Source organism: Lycorma delicatula, chromosome 3, assembly GCF_047948215.1.
Source record: "Lycorma delicatula isolate Av1 chromosome 3, ASM4794821v1, whole genome shotgun sequence".
Classification (NCBI taxonomy): Eukaryota; Metazoa; Arthropoda; class Insecta; order Hemiptera; family Fulgoridae; genus Lycorma; species Lycorma delicatula.
In genome coordinates this window covers 149,500,200-149,524,849 of record NC_134457.1, presented here as the reverse complement: position 1 = coordinate 149,524,849, position 24,650 = coordinate 149,500,200, and the positions used below count along the sequence as shown (strand labels likewise).

At 30.7% G+C, this 24,650-nt stretch overlaps 1 long non-coding RNA gene across 1 annotated transcript; it reads right to left on the bottom strand.

The window, feature by feature from the left end:
* Positions 1–3,850: 3,850 nt before the first annotated feature.
* LOC142321106 (uncharacterized) lies at positions 3,851–23,190 on the bottom strand. The gene is made up of 3 exons (XR_012755583.1): positions 23,099–23,190; positions 4,568–4,639; positions 3,851–3,919 (listed from the first exon to the last, which is right to left on the bottom strand). It is a non-coding gene; the product is annotated as an uncharacterized LOC142321106 (long non-coding RNA).
* Between the last annotated feature and the right edge of the window lie 1,460 nt (positions 23,191–24,650).

Below are 24,650 nucleotides of genomic sequence, written 5' to 3'. Positions count from 1 at the left end.
TATCAGCTTCTATATTGAAGCTATAAACAATTTGTATGACAGACTATCGCTTGAAACAGAATTATCCAATGTTAATCCTCAACAAATACAAAAAAAATTAATATGAATAAAAACAAGTTAAATACTATAAATAAATGCTGATAACTATGAAATAACATAATAGTTGATAGTGTCTTTGAATATAATTACAATATCTTTACATCATTAATCAAGTTGGGTTCATAAATAGAACAGAAATAAATAAAACAATAAGTTTAAATAGAACAGCAATAAATAAACTTTAACTTTAAGATAACCATAGATAAATAATAAACATAAGCATCCATAAATTTGAATAACTGGAACTAAATAAAAAATAATTATAAGAAGTGTTATCTCTAACAACCAGATCAAGCACATTGAATCTTTTCAGCCTTCTAATGTCCTTACTGTTGTCAAGTAAATTCAAAGCTAGTGTTAGAAAATTGACAAAAAATTTAATCAGTTTAAAATTCTAAAAAGTACTAACTAAAATGACAGAAAATTCATAACAATACCCTTTCTTAAATCATAATGAATCCCCTTGGGTGTTCTACTTATAACAGATTGATGACTACATGTAATACATAATGGATTGAAGAGTAGTTTGCACAGGAATAAGGAATGCCGTTCACTATCTTTCTCAAGATCGTATTGTTATGCAATATGTTTTCATGAACTCAAGCAATTCAATTGCAAAATTAATGTGAAAAAATGAAGCAGGAATCTAAATGAAGAAATCAGGAAATTAGAAAAATAAAAAATTAAATTTCTTTAAACTTACAAGTGTAGTTTTATTTTAAGTATTAACAGAAGGTTATTTCTAGGCTAATCACTCATACAACATACCCACAATCTTACATCCTAAGTGATCTCCTTTTTATGTTAATCTCTATCTACTCTGTACTTTATCCCTGCTGCTTACCCCTTTATTATCAAATTCACAAAACCTGTTCATCTCTTTTACAAGATTCTGCTACATATTTTTTCTTCTCCTGCTCCTCAAAAAACCTCTTCATTTCAAATATTACCAGCCCTGATAACTTTCAGTCATTCGCCAGGTACACATTTCAAAGGTTTCTTTTCTTTTTTCACTTTCCTTTTTTATTACCTGTGTTTTTCTAACATAAAGTACTACATCCAAATAAATATTTTAATTTTTTCTTTGAGATGATGTATAAAAAATTCTGTTGTTAAAAAATATTCAACATTGTTTACAATATTTAAAAATGAATTGTAATCATCTTTGTATAAAGTATATTTTTCTAAATTTACTTTTATTAAAAGAAAATGTTAATGGGTTACCTTTAACTAGTATTATAATTGATACTAATCCAAACACACAAAAAGCATTTCATCCCATATAAACTTAATGCTCCCATGAAGCTTAATTCTTCCTTATAACTCTGACTGAGCCCGTACTTCCAAACTATTTCCCTTCTCCTTCTAGTCCTACTTTGACAGTTCAATCTGCAATTATTACCAAATTGCCACCTCCATTAGCATTTTTTTTATTTTATTCGTTCAACTAGTTTTCTAAATGTATTTTCTATCACCTCATCTTCTGCTGAAGTTGTGTAGAGATCTTTACTTATTGTAGGCTTGCACTTTGAATCTAGCCTGACTAAAATAATTATCATACTTATTGCTCGTAATAACATATTTTTGTTTTATAATCAAATTGATTACACTGATAGACAAAAAAAAACTTTTTTAATGTTTCTCTATTTGTGATATACCATTTATTGAATTGCTTTTTCGCATACATTACAAATCTGTAAATATAATTTTTCTATACCCTTAGTTTTAAATAAATTATGCTTAAAAAAAAATTAAGGGGAAATATTCTTAAAATCTGTAAAATTTATAATTTTGCACAGCCATACATGTGTTAGAATGATGTTGCTGATGCTTTTCATTTATAAGTATCCTCAGTAACATCCTGAATAATGTCCAGCAGTAATCGGCTAGCACATTAGTATTCCATTTTCCTTTATAGCAGCTTTCCATCACCAAAATGCTTTGGTCAAAATGTTCTTCGCTTATGTCTCCGAAGTTATCCAGGAAAAAATCCACATGTGAGTGAAGGAAATGTATTTTCAAAGACATACTACATCTCATAGCTCTGTGGTAATTGTCGGAATTTTTGTTTGCAGAGAAATGTTTTGCAAACATCTTTAAGTGAAGCCCTCGCTGCATTTTCTACATTATTTAACATTGAGTTAAATACATCATCTTTGACCAACTGTCTTATTTGAAAACCAACAAATATTACTTCTTTAATTTTTTCTTCACTTACATTCAGAAATTTCTGCCTGATGTACAAAAATCTGGAACAATCATTCTTCATTGCTTTTACAAAATTTTTCATTAGTCGTAGCTTGATATGGAGAGGGATTAAAATATTTTTCTGGGTTCTACTAAGGCCTCATGAATAATATTTTTCCCGTTTGGAGTTAAGTTGTCTCGTTTCTTCCACTCTTTGTTAACGTAATGTTTATCCCTAGCTCGGCTGTCCCATTCACAAAGAAAACAAATGTACTTAGTATAGCTTAACTGCATGTCTAACAAAATAGCTAGCTATAACTTTCAAATCATCTCATATGTTCCAGCCATATTTTTTTATAATTAATTTTTTTAAGAATGTCTTTCATCACATCATATAACTCTTTCAAATTAATACCATAAGCGATAGGTATTGAAGAATATTTGTTACCATTGTGTAGTAGAACCACTTTTAAACTATACTTGGACAAATCTATGAAAAACGCCAGTCCTCCGGTTTATGAACTTGTCCTACATGCAAGCTCATCAGTATTTGTGCAATAAACCAAATTATTTTCATGAATAAAGTACTGAGAAAGTTCTTTTCATCGGCTTTGAAAGCCTGAAATTTTTTTATTTTTTTAAAGTAAATTCAAATTGTGCAGTCTTGATCCAAACAGTTCAACGTGATTTTTTTGATAAATTTAAATCCCTAACCAAGTCATTTAATTCACCTTGTGATATAAGATGTGGCTTATTGGAAAATAATCCAAAATCAAAATCATTGTTGTCTTCTTCAATACTGCCTGCTTCTTCATTGCTGCTTTCGAAACATCCACTCACAGGTGGCTCAGGAACTGGAATAATTTCACTGTGTGGTACAGGCCTGATTACAGATTGTACTGAAGGATATTTTACAGTATGTTTAGATTTTTTAGAACACGTTTGCTAAACAAAAGTAACAATTGGTTACATGATCCTTTTATTCACACCAAACCATAGGTATACCAAATGGCAAAGCCTTCTGTGTACCTTTCAGCCATCTTCTTAAATAACAATTAGTGCATACTATATGAGATATGGGGAGCCCACATCTTATCCTGATCATCAATTTTACACTGAAAGTAAAAATGATATGCTTTTTTAATTAAAGGTGTAATGTTGTTTTATTTGATTTTACAGTAAACACTCCACATACATAACAAAAGGGATTCGCATCATTTACACAATTTTGAGGCATTATGACACTGCATTGTTAACAAACTTACGACAGCAATAACAATGGCGGATAAAAATAAGAATGCCACCTTTCAGATATCATTCCTTAGTCTAGTCTCTCTCCCCATACACACCTCTGAAATAAGTAGCACACATTTATTATGGCTATCTGCTTCTCAAAGATGTGTAAATTAAGTTTCTTTGAGTCACTCTGAGCAAATTTTTTTATACTGACAATAAAGGTACAATTTCATTTATATGAGTTAGACAAACAGTTGATTAAAACATTCATATTCCCTATGAAAAACAATCACCATTTTTCACATACCTTTAACAATAAGTTCATGTTGACAACAAAGAGTCCCATACCAGTTATTTCAGTTTTTCCAGTAATGACTTGGCTCACAAATCCATTAATCTGAAATAAAACTTCATGCCATAGTCTATGAAATTTAAAGTTTAAGATAGTTTATAATTATTTTAATATTTCTAAATATTTGCAAATCAATTTTTTAAGAATTAAAAAATGATAAACTACCTACTTTAAAAATTGGATAGAAATCTGTCTTTTACTGGTAATTCAAGGAAGAAAGTACATAATTAGCTGTAATAGGTCTCTGGAAGAACAACCTCCATGCATTTTGAAAGCAAGTTCTTTGTAATTCTTTGAAAAATTTTATCATTACAAACTCACAGTAAAAATAACTTGACACTAATAATCATTCAATAAGTTAACTGAGTGAAATATTTCCATACAATTCAATCCTAAAATAAATTTAATTGCATTTAAAATTTTTAGTAACATCACTTGCGTAACATTAAACTAATTTTAAAGAAAACGATAACAGGTGTTAATGTATAAGTCAATTCTATGTTGTCCAAATTTTAGTATGTATTAAAAATATGTTTGAAATAAAAATATATTGAAATAATTTATCTACCTAGACTGTTAAAAAAGGAATTTATTTATTTATAAGTAATTAGTTACTCATAAATAAAGTATTAGAACATATAACAAATTAAATAGATCTAGCTATAAATAAAAGTAAATTAATCATTGTCTTACCAGCTGTTTGCATTCAAGATTCCAGTAAAATATACAACTCAATCGACACAGATATCAAAGTGCTTCTTCACCCTTAAAAACAAAAAAATTAATAAGAGTTAATAAGACATGTAATGAATTTAAGGATAACTCAAAATTAAGCCAAAAATTCTTTAAAAAGAGATGTTATTTCAAAATTAACTTTTATTTTAACTAACTAATAACTAACACAATTATAAGAAGTAAACATAAATGTTAATAAAGTCTAAATAGTAACTCAATTTAAATACTTTGGAGAAATAATAACAAACAACCTAAATGAAAAATCTCAATCCAAACATGAACAAACAAACTAGCTAAAGCACCAAAATTAACCTGGTACAACTACAGTAAAAAATATCCATCCATAAATGCAAAAATAACATACTGAAAAACAGTTATAAAACCAAAACCCACATATGCAGCAGGAACATTCTTTCACCTGAATGAACAATCAAAGACTGACAGACTTCAGAAAATTGAAAGAACTGGAAGAGAACCTGCATCAATAAAAAGTACCAGAAGACGGGCAGTGGTGAATTGTTACCAACAAAGTTGTATACAAAGAGTTAGAACTCATCACTCATCCCATGCATAAGAGGAGACTAGGATTCTTTGGACACATCATGAGGATGCAAGATTCAAAAATTCTGAAAGAGCTACTACAGTACAACCTCAACTTGAAAAGCGCCAAGTCAGGATGCAGATGGATCAGAGAAATAAGAAAAGATCTGAAGTAAATTGGCCTTACACCAGAAGACACCACAAACAAGATAAAATTAAATGAAAAAATCTAGGACAAAAAACTTGCTTCACACTCACAAGAAAGAAGCTCACAACATGAACATTCTCAACACCAAAAAAAACACGGAGATGAAAACATATGAAAAATACTGTAAGGACTGCAAGGCCTAAACAGTCCCTTTGAAGAGACTTGGTTAATTAGCCAGCTAAAGTGATCCTATGCGATCATAAAAGATAAAAAAAAATAAATATATTTAATTTATATATATATACATATAAGATAAGCCAACATAACAATTAATGTTATCCTAGTAGACCCACATTCAAACTCTTAAAATTTTGTTTATTTTAATTATTATAGATGATAGATTGCTGGCTTCCAATTAACAGTAATGTTCTGAAAAGTTATTACAGTGAATCGGAGTGAGAATTACCTTTTAAATAGTTTTTGATATCAGTGCCTACTCCTATTATGGTTCCTACTACTATTATTACAGTTCCTATCAAAACTGTGGTACATTTGTTACCAAAGTTTTGATCTTGCATCTTTACACAGATGTTATGAAATGTAAAGGCTATAAAGTGTTCTTTATAGCAGTCTTCAATTTTAGTTTAAAAATAAGCCTTTAATTTTACTTTTACATTAATAAGAGGGCTATAAATTTTTTTCTTGTTATTTTTGTTCTGGTTTTATAACAATTATTTGGTCTTCTGATTAGCAAAGATGGTATTCTTTCAACCGTACCACAAGCTACTTATTATGATTTCATTTCATTAATTTATTTTTTAATTATAAAATTGAGGTGTATTTTTTTCATTTTTACCATTTTGTTTGTTGTATTTCAATAACTTCTCCCAATTACAGCTACAAGTTCTAATAGCAGTTGTGTATGTACATATACACATTAAGTCCCATAAACATAATTGTTGTTGGTAACCTGACATAAGTCACTTCTGAAGATGTTATTCTTCAGGAGTGAAGAATAACAATAAATCCTTTCAACTAGCTCCAAAAGGTTGCTTGGAAAAAGCAATTTGTGAAATTTGAAAGTCATTCATCTTTTATAATATATTTAATAAACATTTTATAAAAAAATTTTCAAAAATTATGGGCCATATAAACTTATTTTTGAAATTTTAGATTATATATTTCAGATTAATATTTGTATTGAATCATCTCTAAGAGTAATTTAAAAAATTCAACCAATTGTTTTTTTTTATCAGTACAGGGAATTCATTTAAATGATTAAATCAAATCAATTTTCCTGGACTTCAACCCCCAACCCCAAAAAATAATAATACTATAAAACAGCAGTTTTCAAACTTTCATACATGTACTACTGGTGGTACGCAAAGCTCCTCAAAGTGGTACACAAACAGACACAATACAAAAATGTTGTATTGTAATACAAAACTATTAGTGTAACAGATGTTTATTATATTATTAATTATATTATTATAAATAATTTATTTATTATTATTAATACAGTGGATCCAGCAGTTCTCAATTATTTTTTTTATATATTGCAAAAGTATTTTATCAAGTGTTTCCTTTTCCTTTAATTTGAAGAAATTATCTATTTATAGCAACAATATCAATTATTTAGCTACCAAGAATGAACAAGCAACACTGACTGGTTCATGTAGCAACTTGTCAGTCTCATACATGCACTGTGTTGCACATGTACAAACAATTTCCTAATAGCTACTGTAAAAGAATTGTCATACTTTCCTCCAGCAGTTAAGCGTTGGTTGTGATTATCCTACAGATAGACAGACAAATGCATTTGCTTCCTGTTTTACATACTCTGTAATAATCTTATTTGAAAATATTATAGTGTTACTATTTTATTTGATAAAATTTAAGTGCTACTGTTGGCATACGTATTTCAAAATGGACTCTTTTCTTATATACATACATATACTTTGCTTGAATTAATTTGGTATAGTTCAGTTATTTTAGTTGACATAAAAAAATCAACATTGATAAATAGCTTAATAAAGCTACTTATGACTTAATAAATGACGGACAAAACATCATCAGTTAAAAACCCTATACAATCAACCTCTACATCAAAATTAGATTTTGCGGTGAGTAATCATTTTCCTACTAAAAAACAAAAAGTTGTAAAAAAATATGATCCTGAGTACATTAATATTGGATTTACTGTCCAATATTTTCCAACAATGTTCTGGCTCTTTGTTTTAAACCAATTGAGCCAGAATCTCAATCTGTAATCTGCTTTGAAATTCTTTCAAACCAAAATATAAACATCATTCATTAATGATGGTTCATGCTCAACATTAGAAAACAAACCTAAGGATTAGTTTGTTAGAAAATTATCAGAGATAAAATGTACAAAGAAATTATGTTATCTTTTGCAGACAATTCTCAAAAAGCAGCTGAGTAATTTTTCTAAGTGAACTTAATGAATAGCAATGTCCAGCTGTTGTTACCTGCTGCAAAAGATACAGTGACTTATATGTTGGATGAGTCATCAGTTAAACAGCTAGATATGATACCATTGTCAAATGATACTGCACAACAGAATTGAAAGCATGGCATTAAACATTAAAGGGAACTCTTTTTTGAAAAAAACGTTTTTTGGACAAGTTAAAAATAGTGATTTTTTTCACAATACAACTCGATTAGAGCACAAATGTAAGAAACTATGTTCAACTTATGGTTTATGTGCAATGTTTATTTCAAAGCAGAATTAAAGAGGATTATTTAATTTTGATGGCTATCAACTCAAACTACTGCCGAGGAAATATTCAAAAAGCTGGATGACTTCATTGCAAAAAATGGACTGGATTGGATGCAGTGCATGGTGCTCAGACTTTGACAGGAAAATATGGAGATGCTACCACCAAAGTAAAATCAGTTACAGAAAATTATATCCTCACTCATTCTCACTTAAACTTTGAAGAATATTATAAAGAAGGTTATTCTGAATTCCTATGATTACAAAATTCTTTCATACTGGATATTACTCCTGGGACTCGTAATGCAAAACTGAATTTTTTATAGAACTATTTGTGATGGAGGATTATAAATGGAATTTACTAAATTATAGTTTGTGAACTTTGGCTAAAGGTTAAAAATAAATAATCATTGCTGTCCAGAACAACACTGTAATTTTTAATTTCATTTTCTACCAAATATCACTCTGAAAATTGATTTTCTGCTATGGTGAGAGCAAAAAAAAAATTGTTTAAATTTGAACATTGACCCAGATTTGTGTTTAAAATTAAGTTCAACTGGACCAGATATTTCTTTACTTGTTTCAATCATGCAGCACCAACCTTCTCAAATTTTCTGAATTATTGTCTTCCAGAAAGAATATGGTAATTAGTAATGTAAGTAAAAGTATAATATAAAATAAATGTTTTTGTAAAAAAAAGAACTAAAAAATTGTAATACATCATTTTTTATTAAATAAATCAATACTTTCAAAAAAGATTTTAATTTTTTGTTGTTTTACCATTCTGAATTTAACTCTCTTTCTATTCTAATGACATATTTCATATTTAATAGTTCAATGTTATGCTACTATTATTTATTATTATTATTATTATTATTTATTATTCATACGATTGAAAAAGGGATTGATAGATTATACAAACTGGTGTGTAATATTTATGAAAAAGGGGAATTTCCGTCAGACTTCAAAAAAAGTGTTATAGTAATGATACCAAAGAAAGCAGGGGCAGATAAATGTGAAGAATACAGAACAATTAGTTTAACTAGTCATGCGTCAAAAATCTTAACTAGAATTTTATACAGAAGAATTGAGAGGAAGAAGTCTTAGGAGAAGACCAATTTGGTTTCAGGAAAAGTATAGGGACAAGGGAAGCAATTTTAGGCCTCAGATTAATAGTAGAAAAGAAGATTAAAGAAAAACAAACCAACATACTTGGTGTTTATAGACTTAGAAAAGGCATTCGATAACGTAGACTGGAATAAAATGTTCAGCATTTTAAAAAATTAGGGTTCAAATACAGAGATAGAAGAACAATTGCTAACATGTACAGGAACCAAACAGCAACAGTAATAATTGAAGAACATAAGAAAGAAGCCATAATAAGAAAAGGAGTCCAACAAGGATGTTCCCTATCTCCGTTACTTTTTAATCTTTACATGGAACTAGCAGTTAATGATGTTAAAGAACAATTTAGATTCGGAGTAACAGTACAAGGTGAAAAGATAAAGATGCTACGATTTGCTGATGATATAGTAATTCTAGCCGAGAGTAAAAAGGATTTAGAAGAAACTATGAACGGCATAGATGAAGTCCTACGAAAGAACTATCACATGAAAATAAACAAGAACAAAACAAAAGTAATGAAATGTAGTAGAAATAACAAAGATGGACCACTGAATATGAAAATAGGAGGAAAAAAGATTATGGAGGTAGAAGAATTTTGTTATTTGGGAAGTAGAATTACTAAAGATGGACGAAGCAGGAGCGATATAAAATGCCGAATAGCACAAGCTAAACGAGCCTTCAGTAAGAAATATAATTTGTTTACATCAAAAATTAATTTAAATGTCAGGAAAAGATTTTTGAAAGTATATGTTTGGAGTGTCGCTTTATATGGAAGTGAAACTTGGACAATCGTAGTATCTGAGAAGAAAAGATTAGAAGCTTTTGTGAAATGTGGTGCTATAGGAGAATGTTAAAAATCAGATGTGTGGATAAAGTGACAAATGAAGAGGTATTTCGGCAAATAGATGAAGAAAGAAGCATTTGGAAAAATATAGTTAAAAGAAGAGCATCCTGGAACCATACTAAGGCATCCTGGAATAGTCGCTTTAATATTGGAAGGACAGGTAGAAGGAAAAAATTGTGTAGGCAGGCCACGTTTGGAATATGTAAAACAAATTGTTATGGATGTAAGATGTAGAGGGTATACTGAAATGAAACGACTAGCACTAGGTAGGGAATCTTGGAGAGCTGCATCAAACCAGTCAAATGACTGAAGACAAAAAAAAAAAAATCTTATACGAATAATAAATTTAAAAAAAGAAGGTTGAGAATTGCTGCTAACAAAGTATCAGTATTTTTATACAATTAAAAAAAACATGTAATTCTAAAATCATCTCTCAGAGACCCAGTTAAAATAATTATGATTAAAAATATTTTTTTGTTGACTTAATTCAATAATAGTTTCATTAAGACTGGAAATAGTTAACACAAAAAACAGAGAAATGTTTTTATAAGTCGATATAGTACTAGAGTATTGGTTTTGTATACAGTAGTTTATAAAAGTATGCCCTTACTTGTAGTTTAATGAGTAAAATATTATCACTTAATTTTATTGAGTGAGTTATTAAGTGAGGATTTTTTTTCATTGCAAATAAAAAAATAAACCAGAAACTAAATTTATGTTTGTTTACTTTTGTGTAAGTTGTTGGTATACAGTGGAAAGTGCACTTCTGATTAAATCTATGTTAAAGAAAGATATAATATTTCAAAAAGGAAACAACCTAAATTTTGACTACATACATTTTAACTATTGTTCATAGGATAATAATCCAGTTATAAAAATATCCAGATCACACAAACTCAAATCACTTTCAAACATCTGTTGTGACATTATAATAAACCTTTCTTACCTAATATCATGATAATTAATTGTAACAACTCTTCATAATGTTTTGTCTAGTAATGTTTGAAACCTCACACTCAGTGTTAATTTTCAGTTCATCCAGTGTGTGAGGATTTTTCTGAAGAAATACACATTAAGATATTCCCAAAAGAAAAAAGGCTGGTTACGTAAGATCTAGAAATCTTGGCAACCACAAACTTTAGGTCTATTTCTTCTTCTAGGTCAACTATGACCAAAAAATTTTTATGGTTGTGATTGACATCCATAAAGATTCTAACTGTTATTTCAAAATAAAAGATTCTATTGTTATTTCAATAGAATGTAACAGGTAGCATCATCTTGCTGAAATCAAATTCTCATTTATTTATCTCTATAACAGTGTATTTAGCTTATGGATGAAGTTTCAATCAATTTTACCATTAAAAAAAGTTTGTCTAAAATATAGTGGCAATAGGAAGTTTTAACCTCCTTACAAGGACTAAACACCAATTTTATGCTTGAGTATTAACTGTCCATATATGACTATTATGAATGCTCCATACAATGGAAACAAGCCTTGTCATTAAAATAAAATAATATGATTGCAATCCCATTTTCATCTTCAACATACTGAAACCAATGACATAATTACAAATGTCTGGTTGTTTTGATGTATGAATAACCCCATCGCAGTAGCATTGCAATTTTAGCTTTCCTGAAACCCTAAAAGCAATATCTATTTACAGTCCAATCTGTGGTAACTTACAAAGACATTTTCTTGGTGAGCAAGATATATTTCTTTGAAATCCTCAAGAACTTCTGTAGTTAACAGCAACAGTTAGCCTGAGTTCTTTTGGTTCTGGAGGGGTACAGAGCCAAAACATAATGTATCAAATGAAATGATTGACTTAATTCAAACTACAGGTGGGGGAATTTCAATTGAAAAGTGTCTTTCAAATATATAAATGATCTATATGAGAAATAAGTGTCTTCATAAACATGTGATGCTCATCATAGGAAAACACATATCTGAAATAAGTCAAAGGAATGGATACTGAAATGACTCTAGATTATGAAAAGGTTATTTGAATTGCCAGAGCAGCTAATTCTGAATGTACTATCTGACAAATATAGTAATGTATATCCTCCTCTATGAATCATGAGACCTTGCCGTTGGTGAGGGGGCTTGAGTGCTCAGGGATACAGAGTAGCTGGACCGAAGGTGCAACCATATCGGAGAGGTATCTGTTGAGAGCCAGACTAAGGAATGATTCCTGAAAGAGGGCAGCAGCTCTTTCAGTAGTTGTTAGGGGCGTGAGTCACAATGACTTAAACGGCCGTATCAACATCACTCAGTCCTCTGAGTACTGCGCAGCTGAAAGCAATGGAAAACTACAGCTGCTTTTTTTCCAAGAAAATGTGGCTCTCTGCATTTTCACATAGCAATAATGGAGGCGCCTTCCTTGGTAAAATATTCCGGAGGTAAAATAGTCCCCCGTTCGGATCTCCGGGTGGGGACTACTAAGGAAGAGGTCACCAGAAAATTAAAAAATAACATTATACGAGTCGGAGCGTGGAATGTTAGAAGCTTAAAAAAAGTTGGTAGGCTAGAAAATTTAAAAAGGGAAATGGATAGGGTGAATGTGGATATAGTAGGAATTAGTGAGGTTCGGTGGGAAGAGGAAGGCGACTTTTGGTCAGGTGATTTTAGAGTAATTAACTCAGCGTCAAATAATGGGCAGGCAGGAGTAGGTTTCGTGATGAACAAGAAGATAGGGAGGAGAGTGGAGTATTTCAAAATGCATAGCGATAGAATCATTGTAATAAGGATAAAATCAAAACCTAAACCGACAACGATTGTTAACGTTTATATGCCTACAAGCGCCCATGATGATGATGAGGTAGAGTGTGTATACGAAGAGATTGATGAAGCAATTAAACACATAAAAGTAGATGAAAATTTAATAATAGTTGGAGATTGGAATGCAAGCATTGGAAAAGGCAAGGAAGGAAATATAGTGGGTGAATACGGGCTGGGCAGAAGGAATGAAAGAGGGGACCGACTTATAGAGTTTTGCACGAAGTATAATTTAGTAATTGCCAACACCCAATTTAAAAATCATAATAGAAGAATATACACTTGGAAAAAGCCAGGCGATACTGCAAGGTATCAGATAGATTATATCATGGTTAAGCAAAGATTTAGAAATCAACCCGTTGACTGCAAAACTTACCCTGGAGCAGACATTGATAGCGACCATAATTTGGTGAAAATGAAATGTAGATTGGGGTTTAAAAACCTGAAGAAAAGTTGTCAGATGAATCGGTGGAATTTAGAGAAGCTTGAGAAAGAGGAGGTAAAGAAGATTTTTGAGGAGGACATCGCAAGAGGTCTGAGTAAAAAAGATAAGGTAGAAAATGTAGAAGAAGAATGGGAGAATGTTAAAAAGGAAATTCTTAAATCAGTAGAAGCAAACTTAGGCGGAATAAAGAGAACTGGTAGAAAACCTTGGGTTTCAGACGATATATTGCAGCTGATGAATGAACGTAGAAAATATAAGAATGCTAATGATGAAGAAAGTAAAAGGAACTATCGGCAATTAAGAAATGCTATAAATAGGAAGTGCAAACTGGCAAAAGAAGAGTGGATTGAAGAAAAGTGTTCAGAAGTGGAAAGAGAAATGAACATTGGTAAAATAGACGGAGCATACAGGAAAGTTAAGGAAAATTTTGGGGTACATAAATTAAAATCTAATAATGTGTTAAACAAAGATGGTACACCAATATATAATACGAAAGGTAAAGTCGATAGATGGGTGGAATATATTGAAGAGTTATACGGAGGAAATGAATTAGAAAATGGTTTTATAGAGGAAGAAGAGGAAGTTGAGGAGGATGAAATGAGAGAAAAAATACTGAGATCTGAATTTAAGAGAGCATTAAAAGATTTAAATGGCAGAAAGGCTCCTGGAATAGACGGAATACCTGTAGAATTACTGCGCAGTGCAGGTGAGGAAGGGATTGATAGATTATACAAACTGGTGTGTAATATTTATGAAAAAGGGGAATTTCCGTCAGACTTCAAAAAAAGTGTTATAGTTATGATACCAAAGAAAGCAGGGGCAGATAAATGTGAAGAATATAGAACAATTAGTTTAACTAGTCATGCATCAAAAATCTTAACTAGAATTTTATGCAGAAGAATTGAGAGGAGAGTGGAAGAAGTGTTAGGAGAAGACCAATTTGGTTTCAGGAAAAGTATAGGGACAAGGGAAGCAATTTTAGGCCTCAGATTAATAGTAGAAGGAAGATTAAAGAAAAACAAACCAACATATTTGGCGTTTATAGACCTAGAAAAGGCTTTCGATATGGTAGATTGGAATAAAATGTGCAGCATTTTAAAAAAATTAGGGTTCAAATACAGAGATAGAAGAACAATTGCTAACATGTACAGGAACCAAACAGCAACAATAACAATTGAAGGACATAAGAAAGAAGCCGTAATAAGAAAGGGAGTCCGACAAGGATGTTCCCTAACTCCGTTACTTTTTAATCTTTACATGGAACTGGCAGTTAATGATGTTAAAGAACAATTTAGATTCGGAGTAACAGTACAAGGTGAAAAGATAAAGATGCTACGATTTGCTGATGATATAGTAATTCTAGCCGAGAGTAAAAAGGATTTAGAAGAAACAATGAACGGCATAGATGAAGTCCTACGCAAGAACTATCGCATGAAAATAAACAAGAACAAAACAAAAGTAATGAAATGTAGTAGAAATAACAAAGATGGACCACTGAATGTGAAAATAGGAGGAGAAATGATTATGGAGGTAGAAGAATTTTGTTATTTGGGAAGTAAAATTACTAAAGATGGACGAAGCAGGAGCGATATAAAATGCCGAATAGCACAAGCTAAACGAGCCTTCAGTAAAAAATATAATTTGTTTACATCAAAAATTAATTTAAATGTCAGGAAAAGATTTTTGAAAGTATATGTTTGGAGTGTCGCTTTATATGGAAGTGAAACTTGGACAATCGTAGTATCTGAGAAGAAAAGATTAGAAGCTTTTGTGAAATGTGGTGCTATAGGAGAATGTTAAAAATCAGATGTGTGGATAAAGTGACAAATGAAGAGGTATTTCGGCAAATAGATGAAGAAAGAAGCATTTGGAAAAATATAGTTAAAAGAAGAGACAGACTTATAGGCCACATACTAAGGCATCCTGGAATAGTCGCTTTAATATTGGAAGGACAGGTAGAAGGGAAAAATTGTGTAGGCAGGCCACGTTTGGAGTATGTAAAACAAATTGTTGGGGATGTAGGATGTAGAGGGTATACTGAAATGAAACGACTAGCACTAGATAGGGAATCTTGGAGAGCTGCATCAAACCAGTCAAATGACTGAAGACAAAAAAAAAAAATAGTAATGTAGAATTTACCCGTATGTAAGTTATAAATCATCAGTATATGAACTGCACACTTCTTGAAAAACCCATAATTAATTGTTTTGTTTAACATTTTGTAAATTAACATTTTCAAATCATGATCAAATACATTTCGGCATGTTTCTTGTTTTTCTTATGACTCCAATATTATATTTTGAGAATGCTGATTTGATGGAAGAATATTTATAGAGTTAACTAGATTTATATTTGAAAAACATTGTGAAACATATTAAGTAGTTTTTATACTCTGAAATAAACAACTGACTGGAAAAAGTTACTTACACTGTAAGAAACTCTACTGCAATTGTAGCACAGATAAACTAGTTCGCAGGATGCACTTATAATTTCAAAAGTAAGTCCTAATTGATGCAAACTGTCACCAGGAACCAACTGTTCCTTACTCACACTCCAAAATAAAATATACAATAATAAAACATTCTGAACAAAGAAATTTAACATTAATGCTATAATATCAAATCCAAAACAGTATGAAATTGAATTAACCAATTTTGTCACGTTAAAATGTAGTTGCCTTATTTCTGTTATGTGAAAGATTAGAACACTAGAAGAACACTTAACATCATTTAAATTTTGCAATTCTCTGTTCATTAGTAACAATGAATCTCCAGCCACTGCACACAACACAGATATTATATTTTGAATCACAATTGGGATCGTATAAGATAACAAATATGCATATTGAAGTATATGTTTTGCTTTATAAAGAAATAAAAGCACAATAAATTTTAAAATGACCCATAAAATATAGTAGTATAGATTGACAGACAATCGTAACAGTTGTCTTCTGTATTTTGTTGCTAATATTTTATACAGTAGATTTAAACATCCAACAATCTTTTTTCTTCTATAGAATATTGTTAAAATAATACTCAATAAACTTGTAAAACTCCGCATAGTAAGAATTGCTATTAATAAACAAGCATTTCTATCAAAACAAGTTCTTGAGTGGTTTAAGATGAATAAATAAATCTCATGATAAATATACCACATCAACCAGGTATGAGCAATGAGATTAATTATAGAACTTATCAATCCCATCCTTGATGCTTTAAATGGTGAATCTGAAACATAATTAATCATACTACAGATTACAATAAATAAACCTGTTACTAGTCATAGCTTGTGAAAAAAGTCCTGGAAAAGAGCTAACAGCTGGGGAATAAATTTCTAATGATTAGTACTTTTTGTTCACAATGTAACACTACAGCCAGTGATAGTCATACATAAGTAATAAAACAACCCTACAAACAAGTAGTATTCTCTTATTATAATCTTACTTTATATGTGCAGTTGTTTTTTATATGTTTCATTAGGTGGAATTAAATTTGAGGAAAATAATAAATAGCAATTTATTCTATTCATATTACAATTTTTATTAAGTATGTTAGGTGTTATATAATTTAGTGGTTTTTGATGGTCTGACACAAGAAGACAAAGTTACTAAATAAATAAAATAAGTAAATTTTTATTCTGATTAATATATAAAAATACATTATATAGATCACGTCAACATAATCTAAATTATAAATATAAAAACAAATAAAATAAAAATACAAGTAGATGTGTTTAAAATTCATATTTAATTAGTTAAATTCAAACACATGAAATAATGTTAAGGTAAATAATGTATTAAATATAAAAAATTTCTATAAAATATTTCAGAAGCCTCAATTAAAAATTACTTTGAGCACATATTTATGTACATACTAAATGGGGTGCCGAAAAAGCAAGTTTTTTGTTTTGTTTTCAGCTAGTATTACTTAAAAATTCATCAACAAGAGAATATTGTTCCCACAAAAGAAAATTTTTTTATTGTTTTAAATAAATTGTGTAAAATTTTTCAAATGGTTCTGTAGTTTATTAAAAATGGCAATGGAAACATAATAAGGCGCTTTCTTATAAGCTGAAGTATTTTGTTGAGTTAAATGAAAACAATTCCATTGTCAGGTTTGATAAAGGTGAATGTTGTTATTTTTTAAGAAAAAGTGACAATTCTTTTTAGCAAAGAATGCACGTTTATAAATAGAAAGTTAGTGTAGCCATTCCCTAAAATAACAAGCATTACATATCATATTTATCTTTAAGAATAAAGAGTGAAATGGCTTCCTGTTGTATTCTTCACCAAGGTGAGTATTACAAAACAAGCTGAAATTCAGGAAAGAATAGCCCTACAAGTTACACATTCACAATATTCATCACAGGGACTCGTTTTATAATCAATGTCATTATTCTCAAGGAAAACAATTCTGGCTTGTGACACTGGTAACTCAAATCTTTTACATTCATCACAGTCATAAGAAAAATCATGACACATAGCATAAAGCCACAAATTAATGCACCACTTTCTGTTGAAAATAATATTATCTACAAACTGTTCTCCATTCAGTATGAAAAAATACTAATTAATGAACATAATACAAACACAAAATATTACATGTTATAGGAAAAAAAAATTATTTAAAAACTGTTTAAATTTAATAAATTCAATAAATGATCACAATAGTCTTTTTTCTTTTCATTTTTTTGACAATATAACTCTTAAAACAAAAGTTACTGGAGTTATCAATAAAAGTAATTCATCTTATTACAGTATCAATTAAACAATATTTATTTACTTTATCATTAAAATAATATTATTTCACTATCTTTAAGCAATAATGTAAATAGGTTTTTTCTTATTTTAATAATTTTTTAAATCTTTTTCAATGCCTTATTTATAACAAATAAGACATAAAAATTTAAGAAACTAACTTTAAAAACTGAAAGGTAATATTTTCAGTCTCTCCTTTAAAATTTTGGCTTTTTGTAGTTGGCCTAAAATTAAAAATAGCTACCAACAATTTATTAATACTTAAAAAGTACCAACTTCAAAAAGTTAAAATTAGAGGAGGATAAAAAAATATATATATTCCTTTTAAAGACAGTCTTTTGGCAATTTGTTTATCAAGTGTTATTTTATTTTACTTTTTTTTTAGATTTCATTTAAAATATGAACAGATCATCAAAAAAAATTACATTCCACTACTGCTAAGCAAAGTGATGATAAAAAATGTAAAATATCTTCAAACCACCTGCTCGTAATTCTTAATTTAAGATTTTAGTTATCTTGAAAAATTTATGACAGGACCATCAATCAAACTTCCTTTACAAAACTGAAAAAGAATAATGGAAATAAGTCTAACTAGTAAAGAATAAGGATTGGATTTAATTTGAAAAACAGTAATAAAAAATTAAAATTGTAGATTTTTAAAATAAATAGTAGATCATTATTTAGACATAATGCTCTATTGTGAATGAAATTATACCTTAAAATATTAAAATCCTTACCAAGAGATTGACCTACAAATGTGAAGAGAATAAAAAAACAGAAAAAACAATAAAACATTCTATTTATTTTAAAATATGATTAAAAGAAAACGTTAAATTATAATAAAATTTTACATTATAATAAATTATAATAACTGGCTTCTATAAAAGACTTTATTATAGTTAGAATGTTTATAATGAGCTTGAAACCTATCTTTACTTATATAAAAGAATACAAAAGTAATGAATGGTTTGGTTCAACATCTTTTGCACCAATGAAATAAAATTCTACCAACAAAAAAGTTCAATTCTCTTACTTAGGGTGTAAAATATTCTTCGATTATTTAGGAAGTAAAATATAAAAGTTAACAAAAACAAATTATTGAAAGCCTTATATTGCAAACAGCATTTACATATAACATCTATAACTGAGTATGGTTTCTATATTATTTCAAATTAGTGGCTATCATATAAAGTGAAAGACAAATTCTTTTTTTTTAGGTTTTAGACTTCATTTTATATATATTTTAATTACAAAAACCCTTGCAACATTATTATTTAATTTATTTCATTGATTAAAGATTTTGATGACTAGCCATCATTTTCCGAGTAGCGTTGAACAAACATTCATATAAATTTATAAAATCTGAAACACTGAGTATAAAGAAGCTTTTAAAAAGTGTTCATTGAGTCGTAAGTTATTTGAATATTTTATCACTATTCTCCATTCCTTTTTCCTCTGTACTATATTTACCATAACATAATTACCACCATGGCAGATATCTATTCGTATATTTCATTCCACTTCTTTTACTACACTTTCTACCCTCTATAACCAAATTAACTAAACCTTGACATCTTAATATCAATTTATTGTCTTTTTACAAAATTCTCCTATAAATTCTGTCCTGTCCTTCTTACCCTAAAATTTCACCTTTTAGAATTTTATCAATCCTCCTGGCTCTCAACACCCTAATGTGATATTTTTTCAAAGGCTTCTATCACGTGCACGCAGCTTCACTCACAAAAATCAGTCAAGGCCATCTGTTCTCATTTGCTATTCTGCCAGCTCTGTATGAAATTTTGTAGCCCCCATTTCCCCGTGTCCCCTCTTCAACCAAAAGCGCAGTCTGAAGATCAACTTTTTTGTTCAGCTGCTCATTTGGGCAGTGTCCCACATGGCCTGCCATTCCTGCATTAGTATGTCTTCGCATCTTGCCGACTCATTCTCTCATAGATGCGTAAGCGCTTCCTCGCCTGAAGATGGATCGGCGAGACTCCCGTGAGGACTCCCATTACTACAGTAGACACCGTTGTATACGCAGATGTAATCTTAAGATTTATCCTCCATTGCAGCGCATTTATCTTTTTATTGTTTCGCTGAATATTGAATATCACTTTGGTGTGGTATATAGTATTATGGAAGTTGCGGCGGCTGTAATCAATTTTCATTTAGACGCTTTCGGGCTCCATCAGCCTGCTAAGAAAATTGCTTTTTCATTCTTTGTCATAATCTCTTCAATATTCTTGCTATATTTCCTCGACTGCTGCAACCACATCCCAAGGTATTTCATATGCGAGGTCATCTCGTCTATGTTCGTCTACACGTGCACGGATGGTTCTGATTCTCCTTCTGCCCACTATTGTTAGGACCTAAGTTTTCTTTGGTTCAAGTTTGAGTCTTCGATTTAGAAGCCATGCGTTCGCCAGCTCGATCGCCCTGTTAGCTTTCTGCTGCACCTCTTCTTTGGACCGACCTGACACCAACAATGCCAGGTCGTTGGTGTCACGCAATTGGAGCCACTCCCAGTGGATATCGTAAATTCAAAATGTCGTCGAATGGAATGTTCCAGAAGAGGGGATTTAATACAAAGCCCTGGGGCACGCCCCCCCGCATCTGGAACCTACATTCTCCGTCTTCAGCCTCAACCATCAATTCTCTTGCGTACAAATAATCGCAAATAACCCCCCGTAAGTAGGCGCTAACATTTCTTTTCTCTAATTCGTCCGCCACTGAGATGTTAAACGCATTGTGGACATCCAGGAGGACCATTAATGGAATCTGTCTGGTTCTCCAGGTGCTCGCTCTGCACCCATCCGCCCACGACACCACTCTTTGTAAGTCATCTACGATCGACCTTCCTTTTTGAAATACATATTGTGACCGAGATAGGCCTCCGGTTGTTACAACCTCCTCCTATATGCGATCCGTCAACAATCTCTCAAACAGTTTGCCAATCTTTGATAGAAGACAGATCGGTCGATATGATACTGCCATGTTATTCGCATTTTGTTTAGGAATTAAAACCAATCTTCCAAGACTTCCAAGATGTGGGGAAGGTTCCCTTCTCCAAAGCCTCATTCAATACTTCTAACACTTCTAACACTGTCGGTAATTTCTTGGTCAGTTCTTTCAATAATATGCCTGGTACCCTGTCTGGGCCTGAGCTCTTTTTTGGGTTGATATGGTAATTGCCCATTGCAATCCATCTATGGATATGAAAAATCCATAGATGGATTCTCTTATCAAAATCTGGTTTAACCACACAGTCGCCTTCTTCAGTAATAAAAGGTTTTGTAATCGCTTGTTCGATTTGGTCCCGAGTAAGCGAGGAGAGGGGCGCACCGAACCTCTTCATAACAATTTAATACTCCATCCCCATACATCATCCTCTAACTCCGCAACCAGTTTCTTCCATGCGGCTCTCTTAGCGACTTTCACAGAGCGCAGAATTCTTTCCAAGAGTTTTTAAAGGTTACTTGCTCGTTTAAGCTCATTGTGTACATATCCAATGAGCTCCTTCTGGCTCTTAGTACTCTTCTACGTGCCGTCCACATCGAAACCCTCAACTCAGCAATTTCTGGCGTCCACCAGTATATATATATATATCTTCGCGAACGGCCCGATGGCGATCGAATCCTGTCATACTCTTCGATCATAGTGGCTAGAAACATATCTGGATTTCTATCTATGCATGTTTCTGTTTTCCTTTCTACCACTTGAACAAAAAATCGTGTTTGTATCCTTGTAGGTTGCCAACTCCATCTCTCTCTTTGTACAATCGGCTGGCCCAGATTGACCTCGAAGAAGATCGCTAGATGATCACCTGTGAGTTCTTCTTGTAACACGCACCATGAGGCGACCTTACTGATACTCTCTTCCGAAACAGCAGTTATATTTATCACAGAGCCTCTACTATGACCTACGAACAACAAACCCTTGGCGTGTTGTTGACTTCCATATTGATTAAACCGAGCATTGCCGCCAACTCATAGCCACAGCGAGAAGATTTCGAGCCACCAGGTACAACAGATTCAGCATTAAAATCTCCCGATAAGATGATCGGTTCTCTTTCTGCTCTAATTGTGTCTTCAAGTTCATTCTGAAATTCTTCGAATCTTTCGTCATCACAATTCAGCGAAATCTATCCACATATGATTACACACACCGATAATCGTATGGCCAGTATATCTCTGCCATATTTGATTTGCACGACTGCCCATCGATTCGATATATTTAATACGGCCGTGTTACAAAGTTCATCCGTGATCCAACCACCAAAAGCAACCATTCTACGGTTTGGTTCAACAACCAATAGGAAGTCTGCATCTCTGTCGTTAGCCACTTTCCACACGGTCTTGTGCCGACGCCACTCTATTCATATTAATATGTATTATCTTCATGTCTATCCGTACCACATAACCGGCTTCCGGTCCGGTGGCCGACTTTGCCACAATTTAAACATTTTTGTGGTTCTAAACATTCTTTTGCTCTATGTCCCACACCTTTACAGTTATAACAAAGAGAGGTACGGTTTGGACCGTTGCAATTCCTGGACAAATGCCCTGCGCCCCAACACTTATAGCACTTGACTCATTAATACATAAAATGTTTAATTGGGAAATGTAGACAATGTGCAGCTATTTTTATCTTTCTGTTACAATTGTTTATAGTTACCTATAATTATAAACATTTTGAACGCTATGGTTTGAAAAAGAAGCATTGCATGCAAAAACTAAAGAACCTGATAATGTTCAAAAAATAGTATATGCTGGTGATTCATTTCACTATAGATATTCATCTCTGAATTACTGTGCATTCACTTATATGATTTTTTCGTGATATAGTGATAGATTGTAAATAGCAGAACCACTCATTCTTCCACTGCATAGTCTCTGGAGTTAAATTATAATTAGTTCATAAAAACTATATTGTACGATATTTATTCCATAATTTAGTTATTTTAAAAAGTTAAACCAGCATAACAAAGTGAAAAATCATAGGTACATGTTATCAAAGAAAGAAGTCTTCAAGTTCTTCTCCAGTTATTTGTTAGTTTATAAAGAGGAAAATTAATAAAAATATAAACCATATCAACTGTAAATTTTAGAAGTCACTCACCTGATCCTTTTATGTACAAACTGTCTAGAAATTCAGAAGAATTCTGAGGTCTGACAACACTTTTTGGAAGATATGTTACAGGTAAAATTCCTATAAATTTATATAGACAATAAATAGGAATAACAATTGCAAAATCTTTATAGAACTGCATTTTAAAAGCTTGTAACTTAGAATGAAAATTTATGTTCATTTTTATTTTGTACATAAATTACCCTTATGTAACTAAATTATCTAAGATTTACCAACATAAAAGTGAAGTAGAAAGAAATATTATTAGAAATAATCTTTTAGTAGAAATAAGAATAATAAAATCTCATTAGATGAGACACAGTAAACAAAGTATTCTTAACCTCTCTTTCACTTTAATAGTTTTTCTAAAGCCTTTGTGATTGAAGCCAATAAATAACAGTAAATGTTTAGCTTCATGATAAGACTGTCAATAATGTCAAATAGTATTTTATTATTATATGAAACTTTCCTTTGTATGTCTTTTTTTGTTTGTGTTTTTTTAGTGTACAGAAAAACATTTTCTTAAGGTATTTGTTGTATTCACAATTTATAAATAATTTTTTTGTTTTCATAGTAATTTAAAAAGTGGCTAGTCTATCAATTCATTGTTCTTCAAATACACTACATTTTAATTTTTGATTTTACTTCATCCAACACCATATGCAGACCTTCACATATACTTAATACATACCTATTAAGGTATGTATTATTATTATTATTAAATTGTTTATTATTAAATAAACAAACATGTACACTCACAAATGAATAAAGAAACAGAAAGAGAAATAGAATAGAACAATAGAGAAGGTATTAATGAATATGTAATAGTTTTATTTTTATTAATTAAAATCATCATATATAGTTCTAAGCTGAACTATATTGTTCAGTTTAGAAGTGATTTAATGTAGTCATATTTTCCCACAAAACTCTGCTCATTAATTAAAAATAAATCACATGCAAGTTATGATAAGAAAGAAGAAGGAATGTAACATCACAAATAAGTCTAAATTTAACTTCCATTATGAGTTAATTACAGCTGAAGAAATAGATGAACTGAAAATGAAATTTTAAAGCAAAATAGTATTTTTAATATATAAAGCAAATTATAAAGCAAAAGTATTTTTCACATATTAGTGAACTGTATTTTGTATTTAATTCAGTTTAAACTGTAGTTCAGTTAATGAACGAGGGAGTCAAAATTAGACCCAGGCCAATAAAATATTAGGGATACACTTTTTTCCACAATCACTAACAAATTATTCAACTTAAAATTATACAGAAATAGTAGATAAACTTTTTTTTGTTAAATTTAGATAATAGTAATAACAAAGAGAATATAGTTATTAAAAAATAACATTAATAAAAATAACAATAATGAATAAATAAATACATGACTTCATTGACACTTTTATATTTCACAATACCATAATTGTTAAATTCAGCATTTCTGTTTAATGTATTGCATCCATAATGATAACCTTTCCAGAAACACAATAAATTCTCTGTTCCAAGAAAATTTGGCAGGTCATTCATTTTAATTATA